The sequence below is a fragment of the Lepus europaeus genome, chromosome 5 (assembly GCF_033115175.1).
Source record: "Lepus europaeus isolate LE1 chromosome 5, mLepTim1.pri, whole genome shotgun sequence".
Taxonomy (NCBI): Eukaryota; Metazoa; Chordata; class Mammalia; order Lagomorpha; family Leporidae; genus Lepus; species Lepus europaeus.
This window is the reverse complement of record NC_084831.1, coordinates 63838436-63853133: the sequence shown is the minus strand read 5'-3', so window position 1 is coordinate 63853133 and position 14698 is coordinate 63838436. Positions and strand designations below refer to the sequence as shown.

Here is a 14698-nt window from a genome sequence, read left to right as displayed (position 1 = left end):
TTTTCTCATAAGGTAACATACTATATAGTAGAAAAACTAATTCATAAAACAAATATTTATTACTGTGAAGGATTGGTTACAGTTGCTACAGCTACACCATAGAAACTAACATGCAGTAAACAATAAATGTTAATTTACAGAATAAGGAGTGTGAATTGTGTCAGTCATATTGGAGTGCTAGTTTGAGTCCTGGATACTCTGCTTCAGATCCAGCTTTTTGCTAATAAACCTGGGAAGGCAGCAAATGATTAAAGTATTTGAGTTCTTGCCACTGATGTGGGAAGTCCAGGATAGAGTTCTTGGCTCCTGTCTTCAATCTTACCTGGCTCTGGCTGTTACTGTCATTTGGGGAGTGAATCCACGACAGAAAATATTGTCTCTCTCTCTCTCTCTCTCTGTCTCTCTCTCTCTCTGTCAGTCTTCTTTTAACATCAATAAATATTAAATAAATAAGTGGATAACTAAGAATAAACTACCTTAGAGACTATACTATATTTAAGGAGACAATAGCTTAATTATCAATAGTAGTGCTGTTTGAATAACATCCTATATCAATTTATAGTTGTATACAGTTTCTGTATATAATTGCATTGCATAATTTATATAAAATAATACAACACTATATATAATTTTTATTATTAAATAGTACTATCATAGTAATCCAAATATGAGTTCATATCATATATAAAATATAAGGTGATTAATGTCTAAAGGTAGTACAAATGGTGAAATAGGAACTCAAGTACATAATAAATAATGGAATGATATATGAATGAGATTACTATATTCAAAGTGGTCAATCAATGGCAAGTTAGTGAATTTTAATAAAAATTTTATGTATAGTCTATTAATACCTATTTACATGAATCTATGAGGTGTACATGCATCCTAATTTTACATACATACACATAGAATTTTCATTAACTGCTAGATTATATTGGGAGGTTTGTGGAAGGTGTATTTAATATACTTTCAATGCTCTGACAAACAAGCAGTCACTTGGATCACAGTAAGCAGTAGTATTTGTGTGCTAGCACCTTGCATTTGGGACTGTTTACCATATGTTCTGCCTTCCTTGCACTAATTCTTTCTTTTTTTTTTTTTTTTTTTGACAGGCAGAGTGGATAGTGAGAGAGAGAGACAGAGAGAAAGGTCTTCCTTTTTGCCGTTGGTTCACCCTTCAATGGCCGCTGCGGCCAGCACATCGTGCTGATCCGAAGCCAGAAGCCAAGAGCCAGGCGCTTCTCCCGGTCTCCCATGCGGGTGCAGGGCCCAAGGACTTGGGCCATTTTCCAGTGCCTTCCTGGGCCATAGCAGAGAGCTGGCCTGGAAGAGGGGCAACTGGGATAGAATCCGGTGCCCCAACCAGGACTAGAACCCGGTGTGCCGGCGCCGCAAGGCAGAGGATTAGCCTGTTAAGCCACGGCGCTGGCCCTTGCACTAATTCTTTATATACATGTGCTCATTTTATTGCCACAAGTCTTTAAGGTAGATTCTATCAACTTTATATTACAGAGGCAAGATTAACATTTTAAAATACTAGCATATTTGCCCAGGGCCCACAAACTGAAAATTGTTCATAAGGCAAGGTTCTAATGCAATTGCTCCTTTATTCAAAGCTCTAATCTGCTACACTATGTAGATGTCCATATTTAGAAGTTTCTCAGGAAAACTATTCTTTGAATGATCTTTGTCTTTCATACCCTCTTTTTCTGATGAAGGTAAATATTACCTGAGTCAGAAATAAGACTGTCTAGAGTCCCAAGGTATAGACCCTGGGCTGGCACTGTGGCGTTAACAGGAAAGGCATCCCATATGGGCACTGGCTCAAGATCCAACCGTTCCACTTCCAATCCAGCTCCCTGCAAATGCACCTGGGAAAGCAGTGGAAGGTGGCCCAAGCCCTTGGGCCCCTGCACCCATGTGGAAGACCTGTAAGAAACTCCTGGCTCCTGGCTCTTGGCTTCTGATCAGCTCAGCTAGAGCCTTTGGGACTATTTGGGGAGTGAACCAGCAGATGGAAGATATCTCTCTCTGGCTCTCCTTTCCTCTCTCCCTATAATTTTGTCTTTAAATAAATTAAGAAATAAGGATTTAAAAAAGAAATATATAGACCTCATCTGAAAAATTACAATTTCATTTACATTTAATTTCCAGTTAGTTTTATTTTTCTCTAAGTTAAGGTATACTTTTATTTAAAAGATCTTCTTATCGTAATTGTCAGTTAATATATTTTGAATGCCCACTGGATGGAGAGCACTGTTCTAAAATTCAATGATGGAAAATGAATGCAGAGCTATTGGTGTTTTCTTTAATATGAACAATTTGGCAAAGAATTCACATCTAAGACTTGTGGAAATGAATTATGCCAGATGGGAAGAAAAACTTATTGATAAAGCCAACTACTATAATGTTTACAAAATGTGAAAATAATTTTTTGAAGTTGCATATCTTTATATTTAGAGTGTAAATAGCTGCCTCCTCAGAAAACTACTTAGTTTGATCTACCCTAATAGAAATTTTCTAATCATCTGATATTAGGCTCTTAATTGAAATGTCTTATTGGGATTGTGATAATTTAGGAAAAAATTAATATTATTTACTTAACTATACAGAAATTAGCTTCTCTAGTAATAAACTAAGAAAACAAAATAAAATTTGATGAGCATTGACAAAAAGCTAAAAGGTGGACAGTGCTTTTTGACATTTATAATTAATTCCATACAAATATTTGTTTAATCAATGTGGTTAATCACCAAGGTGAAATTGAAAGTTACCAACACTGAATGCTAGTGTAAAAGTTAATAAATTCAGTTCATAATCATTATGCACATGCTAGTTATAATAATTTACTGTCCATACCAAATCTTTATAAGCATTGTAATTAAATATAAAATGCACATTAGAATTATAATGAGTAATTAGGGCAACATAACTAATATGCATGAAAGTCCCAAAGCTCATTAAAATGTTAAAAGACAAAATCTGTTCTACCTAGTGTTTTCTCTATAGCTACCTAAATAGCAGTAGAATCTGTACATTGTTTTACCAATTTTGTCTTTTTCATCACACATTTAAAATACCATGGAAGCATTTGATTCAGTTACCACATACATTTTTTTTTTCAATTTTGGAAGAAACAGAGCTAATACTGACACACATGGAAACACACTCACAAAAATTCATACAAAAGCCACATCAGAACAGATTATCTGATGCTAGTGCTAGGTCACTTCATGGAATTCCTTTGGCAAGAAGAACACAAAATTTTGATGAGACATCACTTCATGGTACATGCAATGGAACATACTAGAGAAAAGTGGCTGATAATAAACCCAGTGGAGAGTGTCATCTTGCGCAATCTATACACTGTTTAGAACATCATTATACTCACCTCCTACTACTGTTACTGAAAACTCCATCCCTGTCCCAGTGCCAAATCTAAATAAAGAGGACAAGGTTTGAGCATAAAAGAAAAATATCAATCTGTCAACAGATGAGGGGGCAGCAGACTTCAATATCTACCCCTTTGAATTTCCACCCTTTGAATGTGGGTACTAAATGAGGCTACAAGGAAGGGGAAGCTCATTTGGTGAAAATGTGAAAGAGACACGAGTCTCTGATGTCAGGTGCCAAGGCTTGTCGCTAGATTGATAGCAATACATTCCTCTTCTATTTTGTCATGGTGGTCCATGAGATTTCTCTTGTTGTCTGCACAGGAAGTTGATATAAGGAACAAAATAATGTTTGCCTAAGGACATGGGAGAGCTAGAAGCCAGTAGGTTACCCCTGAAGCATCAACAAGATGCTCCCTGTTGGGTACCTGCATGTCACCTGGTTGGTATGATGGTCAAGTTGTTTGGGGGCTTAAATGCAGGTGGTATTAACTTTTTGCCTTGGACCTGGAATTCCCCACATAGGATGCTCTCTTCCCTTATTGTAGCACCTGGGTTGGAGTCTCTCAGTTCTGATCTCTATTCCAGCTTCCTGTTAATGTGCAGCCTGGGAGGCAGCAATGATGGCTCAAATAGTTGAGTCCCTGCTGCACACCTGAAAGACCAAGATTGAGTTGTAGACTCCTGGCTTCACTTGACTCAGTCCTCACTGCTGTTGGCATTTGGGGAGTGAGCCAGTGGATAGAAACATCTCTCTGTCTCTACATTTTGGCCTTTTAAATAATTAATTTTTTAAAAGACTGAAATTTTTGTTATGTGATAAACTGGTAATAATAACTGTTCATCGAATGCACATGTAAATTTTGCAAGATTAGAACAGGAAATAGAGGGGATCTAGTAACTTTGACTAAATGGGCACTAAATAAGATTGGATTATAAGGAGGTTACCAGCAGCATTTTCTATATATATTTTTCTAAGCAGAAAAGGAAAGAGCCCAAACATCTGCCTTAATAATTTATCCATGTGCTACTTTCTTGCCAGCATGATATTTTTTTTTGTCAGTCATATTTTTTTCCTTTCTTGACCCATTCTTCAGTTGTCAAATTACTTTTCTCTGTTAGAGTTTTCTCATTCCATGTTTTTATTTAATCCTTTCAGGAAAGATGACCTTTTGCTTCCCTGTACAATATTCTTATTCCTAAAGAAACCCAATCTACTGTTTTTGTAAATTACAGATTTTTCACCACTCATCTCCCCGTGTCTTCTGATTTCTTAAAATATACTGTGTGGAGATAAAATGTCTCATGTTGCTCCCCTTTCTCATTCCTTTGCTGTTAGTTACTATTTAGGGTGTTTTTCACATTTTTGTTCCTTTCTCCATTAGCAAAAGCATCTACAATGATGTTTTCCAAAATTTAATTCTACAACTACTCTCACTTTCCAATAGCTAGTTTTTCTCCTTGTCTTTAAGTTGATGGCAAACCTGTGGATAAAGCACAGCTGTCACACAGCCATGGACTCTTTGAACAGCACAAATGGAAATACTGTAACTCTGTGTCCTTCAAGATGCAGACTTGAGCTTAGGTCAATTGACAACTCAAAATAAATGGAGAGGTGAAGGGCCAGTGTTGTGGCATAGTGGGCAATGTCACCACCTGCGACACTGGTATCAAATATGGACCTCAATTCATGTCCTCCACTTCCTTTCAAGCTCCCTGATGATGGCCTGGGCAAAGCAGCAGCAGGTTACTCAAGTGTTTGGGTCCCTGCACCCACACAGGAGATCTGGATGAGGCTCCTAACTCCTGGCTAGCAGCCATTTGGGAAGTAGACTGGTGAATGGAAGATTCTCTCTCTCTCTCTCTCTCTCTCTCTCTCTCTCTCTCTCTCTCCCCCTCACCCCCCCCACCCCGTCTCTGTGTGTGTGTGTCTGTGTAGCTCTGATTTTCAAATAAATAAGTAATTTTTTTTTAAATGGAGAGGTAAAAGTAGTTGTAATTTGCCATTCATTTTCTTATCATGGAGAATCTGTCTGTCATCTTGGAAAATGTCATTCTCCAAACACATTTTTGTGGTCTTACTAGACTTCTAACAGTGTCCTTCCTGCATTGGGCAGGGGGTTAGGCTGAGGTAGGATTGGCAGGGAGACCTGGATAGTCTACAGCTACATTTCTATGATACAAACCTTATTTCTCTCTTTAATTTTACTCTTTCTTTTTAGCTACCCAAAGCTTTCTTTTCTCTTCCTCTAATACAGTATGTTTGGAAAGTAATTTTTCACTATATTAGCAATATGAATTATTCATTTTAAAAAATTAAAGAATTTTAATAACTGAATTTTAATCATTTTCTACAATGTTCTGTTAAGATTATTGAAGACCATAGTAATAAGAAGAAATAATAAACTATTCGGTCAACTAGGAAATCTGATCCTGTGATTATTCTGTGAGGGCAGAAGCCACACCAGCCCAAGACTCCTTGGTGCCTTCAGATTTGCCTTTAGATCTTTACAGGAAGCTAGGTCTGCAGCCAGAAGGAAACATGATCCAGTGAGGAACTGGCCTGAGAAAAGATCTCACTCATCCTACCCCTTCTATTTAAGTACATCTTTATTGCTGTTTGTGTTTTGATTGATTGACTGCACAACTCTTAAATTTATTTACAAGTCCAGTTCATTCACATTTTAGGACATTGATATTAATCTTTTATATTGTAGCAGAGGTAAAACAGAACAATAAACATAGTCGAAGCCTCAACAATGCATCGACACTGCTTAAGACAATTAGAAACATTTCCCCATAAAAAATTCCAATGATACTTTCATGGTTTATAGGCAATCTAAAGAAAGAATCTGAACCTTTATTGTCACTCTCTTTTTGAGGAATAACTAAAAAATAATTTTATAAACAGAAACTAGTAGGTTCAACATAAAAAGAATGAATTCAAATGTTTTAGGATTTGTAAGGTTTGTTCTAAAGGGCAACTTTTGTTATAAGCCTGTGCATGCTGAGAATAGAGATGCCTTCAGAGAATCCCAACTTCACATTTCTTGCAAACTTGTCCAATGTATCTGAATCAATCACATACAGCTATAATTTCAGCATGACTGACAACAGAGAAGAGATCAAATGATAAATAAGTCTAAAGAAAGAAAGTTTGGCAAACAGCTAAGAAAACAATGAACCATTTAATTCCTATTGATACAGTTGGTGGCCCAATAAATCTCAAACATATTTTACACTGGATGCATCACTGGAGAGAACATTGCTGACTACGAGGGGGAAGATACTTCAAGCTATAATTTCACCAGTGTTGACCCTTGTCAAAAACATGATATGAATAGATTCTGCCTAAGCATCACCAAACTATTCATTATGTAAGCCTTCCTCTTGCTATTGCACTTTTATTTATTTCTTCTTGAGTCATAGATCCATCCATCCACCTATCCTCCAATGGTCTCTAACAAGTGCACACTCGTAATCAACACATCAGCTAATCCACACCACAATATAAATGAGTAATGTAATTTTAGTGTGTTTAACTCCTTTGAAAGAGTTAAGTATTACAAAAGCATTAAATTTAAGTATTAAAAGAAGAATTTCTTATGTTGTCTCAGACAATGGACAGCTTTTCTCTGAGGGTTTAGAGGACCAGTGCAAGGGCCTTCACTGACATATCTAAAATTAGATTTCATGTACAGCCATATCCTAGCTCTCTGAATTTTTTTTTACCACATATTTTGCTTTTATTCCAGAAATACCAGGGAATCAGAGATCACAGTTTAGCACATTATTATATTGGATGTTAAATGTTTAAAATAGCCATTAAGTCAGGTTTACATGCAAAATTCCATTTTTCATTGTGTTTCTTATGAAAAAGAAAATTACTTCATCACAACTTTAACTAAATCAATGCATTGATCTTTTATATGCTTGGACAAATAATGCACTACCACAATTGTGTATCTTTGTGTGGTGTTCTGTCTCATTATTGAACCCAAACATTTTAATCCTTAATCAAGGAGAAATAAGACAAAGTGTATAGGGTCTGTCTTTTAGAAAAAAAAAAGATCTTGATTAACTACATTCAAAAGCAGGATATGAATAGAATTCAGGAACATAAAAAGTGATATATTACTCTAGTTTTAATTAAGTTAATATGCATTCAGGAACAAGGCAATGAATTTTTCTAAAAACTAGTTCTGTTTTCTATCTACATCTTAACATGATTTCCTTCGCTAAAAGGGAGCATGGCTCTTTCCTTGCAATAATTCTCGTTTAGTTAATGTGTTTATTGACTGCTCAGTGCAAAGCACTAAGGTTAGCACTTTCTATGAATTGCTTTATGTTGTCTGTACAGCAATCCTGTGAAGCAGTTACTATTTATTTTACAGATGAGAAAATTAGGATTTAATGTAGTTAAGTATTTCTGATAGTGAATGTTGAAGCCACTTTTGTTCAACTACAAAGCAGAATATTTTGGCCGGCGCCGTGGCTTAACAGGCTAATCCTCCGCCGTGCGGCGCCGGCACACCAGGTTCTAGTCCCAGTTGGGGCACTGGATTCTATCCCGGTTGCCCCTCTTCCAGGCCAGCTCTCTGCTATGGCCCGGGAAGGCAGTGGAGGATGGCCCAAGTCCTTGGGCCCTGTACCCGCATGGGAGACCAGGAGAAGCACCTGGCTCCTGGCTTCGGATCAGCACGAAGCACTGGCCGCAGCAGCCATTGGAGGGTGAACCAATGGCAAAGGAAGACCTTTCTCTCTGTCTCTCTCTCTCACTATCCACTCTGCCTGTCCAAAAAAAAAAAAAAAGCAGAATATTTTACTATGTTATTTCACCACTGTGCACATGCTTACAACCTCAGGGAAGCTGGAAATATATTACAAACTGGATTATTTTCATCCTTATAAATGCTGACCAAAGGTTTAATTCAATCTGGAAGTCTATGGTCCAACTATATTTTTATAGTTTGATGTTTTAAATTTGACTGGACAAATTTTTAAAAATTTGTTTCTCTTGGCAATAACATGGAGTTGTTACCTTCTTATAAAGTAAAATTAGTCCATAAGGTAAGGACATTTGGGTATTAACTTCAAGAAAAAATTGTTGATGCTGTAATCTGTTTCTGTGAAATCTATGGCAACCTTGGAAAGATATTTTCCACCTTGAGTTTTAACCTGTCTTCCAAGGAGAAATTTTCATCTAAAAGTCACCATCTTCATGCATAATAATGACATTTTGAACACATCCTATTTGATACATTCTCTGCTAAGTGGTGGAAATCTTAAACTATTTTGAGGACTGTCCATTTTCATTTTACAAAAGCCTGCCTTAGTGTAGCCCATAAATTCTAGACCTTACCAGGGTGGGGAAACTTTTTTCAGCCAAGGGGCATTTGGATATTTACAACATCATTTGTGAGCCATACAAAATTACCTACTTAAAAGTTAGCTTGCTGTAGATTTATTGAATTTCGATTCCCACCTGTGGCTACCTTGGCAGGGTGAGACCTAATGATTTCATGGGTCTTATACAAGCCATGGGGCAGATGTTCCCCATCCCTGTTAGACCAAGGTCAATGTGCTTAAGTACTACAGTGTTTTCAAATTATGTCATCCCTGTTGGATAATTTCTTTACAATTTCCTTCTCTTTAAGAACTCTAAATTTACTTCTTTATAGAAACTCTTGTTTATTGTTGAAGTCATTTAATGTGAGACATTCATCAATGTCCATCATTTTGAGGGAAGAAGGTGGTGGTCAGATTGTCTTGAGTTCTAAAGTTTCAATACAACTATCTTAACTTAGTAAGACTAGTGAAATAATACTTTATTTCATTCACTTTTTTTTAAATTTTTAGTCATAGTAAGCCTGCATATAACCAAAACTCACACTGAGGAGGGCAAAAAAAGTAAGAAGATCTTTGTGGCTATTGTCATGTAACTAAGAAAAGGAATCTTGATTAGGCTTGTTGGGTGCCAAATGCAGAGGTTCTGTTGCTTGCACCTGCAGAGCCTGGAGTTTTGGATGAAGAACCTTTCATTATCTTCATCCTGAAATGACTGGCTGAACAATGCACGAAAATAATCCCACTGGGTAAATGAAAAGGGAATTCTCCTCTTTTTTGAGTGTCTAATCACCCAGGTGTTAAATACCCCTTGTTGACCCTTCACAGCTGGCTTTCCCAACATCTGCCCTTGCCTTTTACCTACCTGTATCTAATAACATTCCTCTAAAATGGCTTTTATTTTCACTGTGCAATTGCCTCAGCTCACAGCCATATGCATTTTGGCATAAGGGATGTATGCTTAAATTTCAGCACTGCACATAAATCAATCTATTTCAAAGGATGCCGTTATACTCATGATTTGAGAGACTCAAGCATCTTCCTAACTATGTTGGTGTTATTGAACTATTGCATCTGAGCAGAACAAATAACTATCTCTAAGGAACAAAAAGTTCCAGAAACACAAATGCATGACAATGCATACCTTTGCCCCTCTATTCCTAGTAAAGGCATCTTCTAATGCATGTCCAAAATTCACAGAGCAACGGCAGGAATGTGCTGGTAAAAGAAACAGTCTTCAGGAACAATCACCCTGATTTTACTGTTTGATCATCTTTCCAAGGAAGGGCCTAATATGTTTCTTAAAGCATGGAAGCTTTTAATGGAAAATGAGTGCTTTGTAAATACTTGTAGTTTTCTCTGTCACAGCTCTGGTTGAAGACTTAATGAGTCATAATTGTTCTCAGGTATATAAACTCCAGGCAAATAGATGACCATATCTTTATTGTGCAAATAATTGAAAATTTCTCCTCACATGAAATTAGTGAATACATTATAACTTATAAACTGTGTTCACCTTAAAAGTCATGGGTCACATAACCCATAGTATAAAATAGATTTTGGAGACCTACCAGTTCACTATTCTAGCATTTTCTGAATATGTCTCAAGCAATATCAGGCCTACAACTAAAACCTTCTGGAATCTATGGTCCCAAATGTTTGGAAAAGGCTTTGTCCAATAAGAGATTCTTAAGACATACAGAGACATCAAAATCTCTGGAAAGTACTGTAGAAAAGAAATATGATGGATATATTCAGACATTTTTGTGGCCATATAATCCTTTTGCTTATACAAAATAATATAGATCAGCATTGTGTAAACTTAGAATTTCACCAAAAGTGGCCATCATTGCCAGTTCCCTGGAATGTGCTGATTCATGTTCAAAAAGACCAGTGATCTCTCTCAATTCCTGCCTTTTTAGTATGGTTTGGTCAATGACTTTCTCATGTTCCTAAGGGTTACTACAGCAAGCTCCTAGCTGCCTTGCCTGTCTCCTCTCCTGCTTCACTGCAGATCATGTTCCACACAGCAGCCAAAGAAACTTTATAGAGTTTCAATCAAATCCTGATACTCTCCTCAAAACCTTTAAAAGCCATTTTCTGGAATGTAATTCCAAGCTTGTACCGTGGACTACCAGATCCTACAACATTTGGACTCCAGCCTCAGTATTGTATACATGCTTTTCGGGATTCTTCTCAGTCTGCTCAAGCAATGATGACCATTTGGCTGTTTCCACCTCCAGCATGCTGTGCATTCAGGGCCTTTAGACTTCCTGGTTACTCTATTCTGCTAATTTTCTACTGTTAGCTACCTGGCTCCATTTCTCTGCTCAAACATTACCTCATCAGAAAGGAGCGTGTGCAACATTTAAATAGCATACTTTACTATTCCTTTATCTGTTACCCCGATTTATTTACACCTTAACTTGTATCACTCTGTTGAAATGCTATGAGGGCAAGAATATTGTGCTTTTTGTTGGACTGATGAAGGCATGAAGAATAAATAAGTGGATGCCCACTCTTCCTCTTAAACAATCATGTCTACAAGATGAACAGTAATAAGCATCAATAATATGAATTTCCATGCCCCCAAGAAAAATCAATAGATGTTTTTAGGTTCAAGTTTATAATGTTAGCCACGAAAGAAATCCATAAAACTCCCCTTCCCATATGAATTGCCAAACGTCCCATAGCCCTTTGTTTCTGTCACAACATGCTGATAGGACCATTTCTTATGCACAGTATTATTAATTTTTGCTTTTTCATTCTTTTCCTCATTTCCATATGACATTTTAGATATCTTTCCATTCACAGTGCTCATCATAACAGCCCACAAAACCCTAGATAACAGGGCCATATCCCTTTAACTTGTGTGGTAAAGCACCTAGTGCTAAGCCGTATGCACACTGTACTGCATAAAAGCTTTTTAATAACAAATTAGGTTTTTATTTCGGTTCATTACGCCTGGGTTTTCAGGCAATGTTCCGGATTTCATGCTTTTGTTTGTAATGAGTCATGCCCCCTTGACAAACAAGAGAGTAATTAAACTAACCAGGTTATCAATAGAAGCATGTGATGGATCTCCTGTTGCATATGGTTATTTCATATTCAATAATAGTTGGATATCATAAAAGGTTTCAGCCCTCAGTATGACAAGGAGAGCAAGATGAAGCCCTGTGAGAACAATAGGATAATATAATCTTCCCTGTACCTCTCACAAACAAAACAGCACCACAACATTTGGCAAATAAGTGAAGCTTTATAGATATCTTTTGTATATTTTATTGCCTTCTGTGAGTCTTTGATTAACAGAAAAGCTAAAAATTACTAAAGTGGGGGTGGCATTTAGTATACCAGTGAAGTCATCATTTGGGATGACCACACCTTATATCCAAGTGCCTGGGTTTTAAGTCCCAGGTTCCTACTGATGTGCACCCTGGGGGAGAGCAGGAGGCAATGGCTCAAGTACTTGTGTCCCTGCCACCCACATGAGAGACCTGCATTGAGGTTCAGGCTTGAGGCTTCATCCTGACCCAGCCCTGGATGTTGTGGGCATTTGGGAATTGAAACAGTGGATGGACGATCTCTCTGTCTCTCTGTTTCTCTCTCTTTCTGCCTTTCAGATAAATAATGAATATATTTTTAAAACTTATTGATTCCTTATATTGTGTTTGTGCTTATATATGTGTATACTGTATGTACATCTGTGTGTACAAGTGTGTCTGTGTATGAATGCATATTATTTTATTTTTTAAAAAAGATTATTTATTTATTTGAAAGAGTTACAGAGAGAGGAGAGACAGAGAGAGATGTCTTCCATCTGCTAGTTCACTCCCCAGATGACCACAATGGCCAAGGCTGAGCCTGGCAGAAGCCAGGAACCAGGAGCTTCTTTAAGGTCTCCCACTTGGGTAGCAGCGGCCCAAGCACTTGGGCCATCCCCCATTGCTATTTTCAGGGCATTAACAGAGAACTGGATCAGAAGCAGAGGAGCTGGGACACAAAAAAAGTGCCTATATGCAATGCTGGCATTGTGGATGGCAGCTTTATCCGCTAAGCCACAACGCTGACCCCAATCATTTTCTTATTCAAACAAATTTGGCAAGCATGTTTTTCTTTATTTTTCACTATGTTCTTAACAAACACTTTAATAAAACATTTCTTTACAATGTTTTTAGTGCTGTGAATTGAAGTTTTACTGTTTAAGAATAAAAGCACCACAAAGAAATGGAGATGCTCTTATTTTAAATAAATTGTCACCCTTAACAGAAAATGATGAATTCACTAGAGTGTTTTCTAAAATCAGTGTTTTGTTGTAAGATGTTTACAGTTTTCATATTCACAGAATATTGAAAAAAAATTAAACTTTATCATTTTTGTTGCTTCCAAAGAAATCCCAAAATATCCAGAGTATATACTTTAGTCATATTTCTAAATGCACTTGTACTTACATCTTCAAGTTTCTGGTTGTACTGAATACTATCCCATAATATTAACTAAAATGTGTACCATGTTTAAAACTTGCTAGAAAAGAAATATTTGTGAAAAGACACCTGCATCCAGTAACTAATGTTTCCCTCCACTTCTCTACTTACAGTCTTCTCCATCTCAGAGAATGGGTGCTCTAACTTTCCTGTTTCTAAGTCACTCTTGACGTCCCCCTCCCTTTTTTTAACATCTCATTTTAACTTGTCAAGAAATCCTATTGGCTCCTACATCACAATCGACCCCAAACCTAATCACTTCCCACCAGTTTCACTGCTATCATCAGTGAGTTACCAACACTGGTTGCCCTACTGCAAGTTTTATACCTAGGCCCTTGATTTATATCCTGGCTTCACTATGATCTTTTCTAAACACAGCAGTCAGAGTGATCTATATTTTATTTATATTTTAGATTTATTTATTTATTGGAAAGTTAGAATTACACAGAGGGAGAAGGAGAGTCAGAGAGAGAGAGAGAGGGAGAGAGAGACAGAGGCAGAGACAGAGAGGTCTTCCATCTTCTGGTTCACTCCCCAGTTGGCCATAATGGCGAGAGTTGCACCAGAAGAGCCAGGAGCTTCTTCTGGGTCTCCCACGTGGGTGCAGGGGCCCAAAGATTTGGGCCATCCTCCTCTGCTTTCCCAGGCCACAGCAGAGAGCTGGATTGGAAGTGGAGCAGCTGGGACTCGAACAGGCACCCATATGGGATGCCGGCACTGCAGGCGGCACCTTTACCCACCCACTATGCCACAGTGCCTGCCTGTAGAGTGATCCTTTTTAAATATAAGTCAGAATATATACCTCTCCTGTAGCTCACTATTTCTCTTTGAATAAAAGTCAAATCTTTAAAATTGCCCTCAAGGGTCCTACTCAGCCTTCCATCCTTTCCTCTTTTCCCTCCCTTTCTCCTGCTACTCTCCCTTTTGCTCTCTTTGCTTCAGCCACACTGATCTTGCTAATTCTCAAATATTTCAGCCCCATGGCCTTACAGCAAGCCTTTCTTTTTCTTGGAGGGCTCTTTTTTCAGATATCCATATCAATAGATCACCAACATACATGTAGTCTTTGCATATAACTTACCATCTCAATGAGAACTAGTCAGATTATAAAGATTGCTATCAGTTCCTTGCTTTAATTCCTCTTACCTCATTTCTGTAAGGACTTTTGTTTTCTCTTTTTGCTTTGAGATATTGCTTATCAGCTTCCAACATTTTATTTAAACTTCTTGTTGATTACATTTACTATTATAGTCTGTCTTCCAAACTCTGTACTCTCTGGAATGTGAACTTCATCTTGTCTGGAATTTGACCGCTTTGTGTCTTGAGAAATGCCTGGCACATTATTGATGGCTCAGTAACCATTTGATGAGTAAAGGAATGGCTATATTATTAAAAGCTTTTCAAGCATTACTCTGTGCTAGGCACTATGATTTCATCTCCTACTATGCAAAATGAATCAGATATTTATCTTAC

At 37.4% G+C, this 14698-nt stretch overlaps 1 protein-coding gene across 1 annotated transcript in view; it reads left to right on the top strand.

The window, feature by feature from the left end:
- NEGR1 (neuronal growth regulator 1) overlaps positions 1-14698 on the top strand; it is a 952382-nt gene that overhangs the window by 716293 nt on the left and 221391 nt on the right. The gene's annotated exons all lie outside the window — the stretch shown is intronic.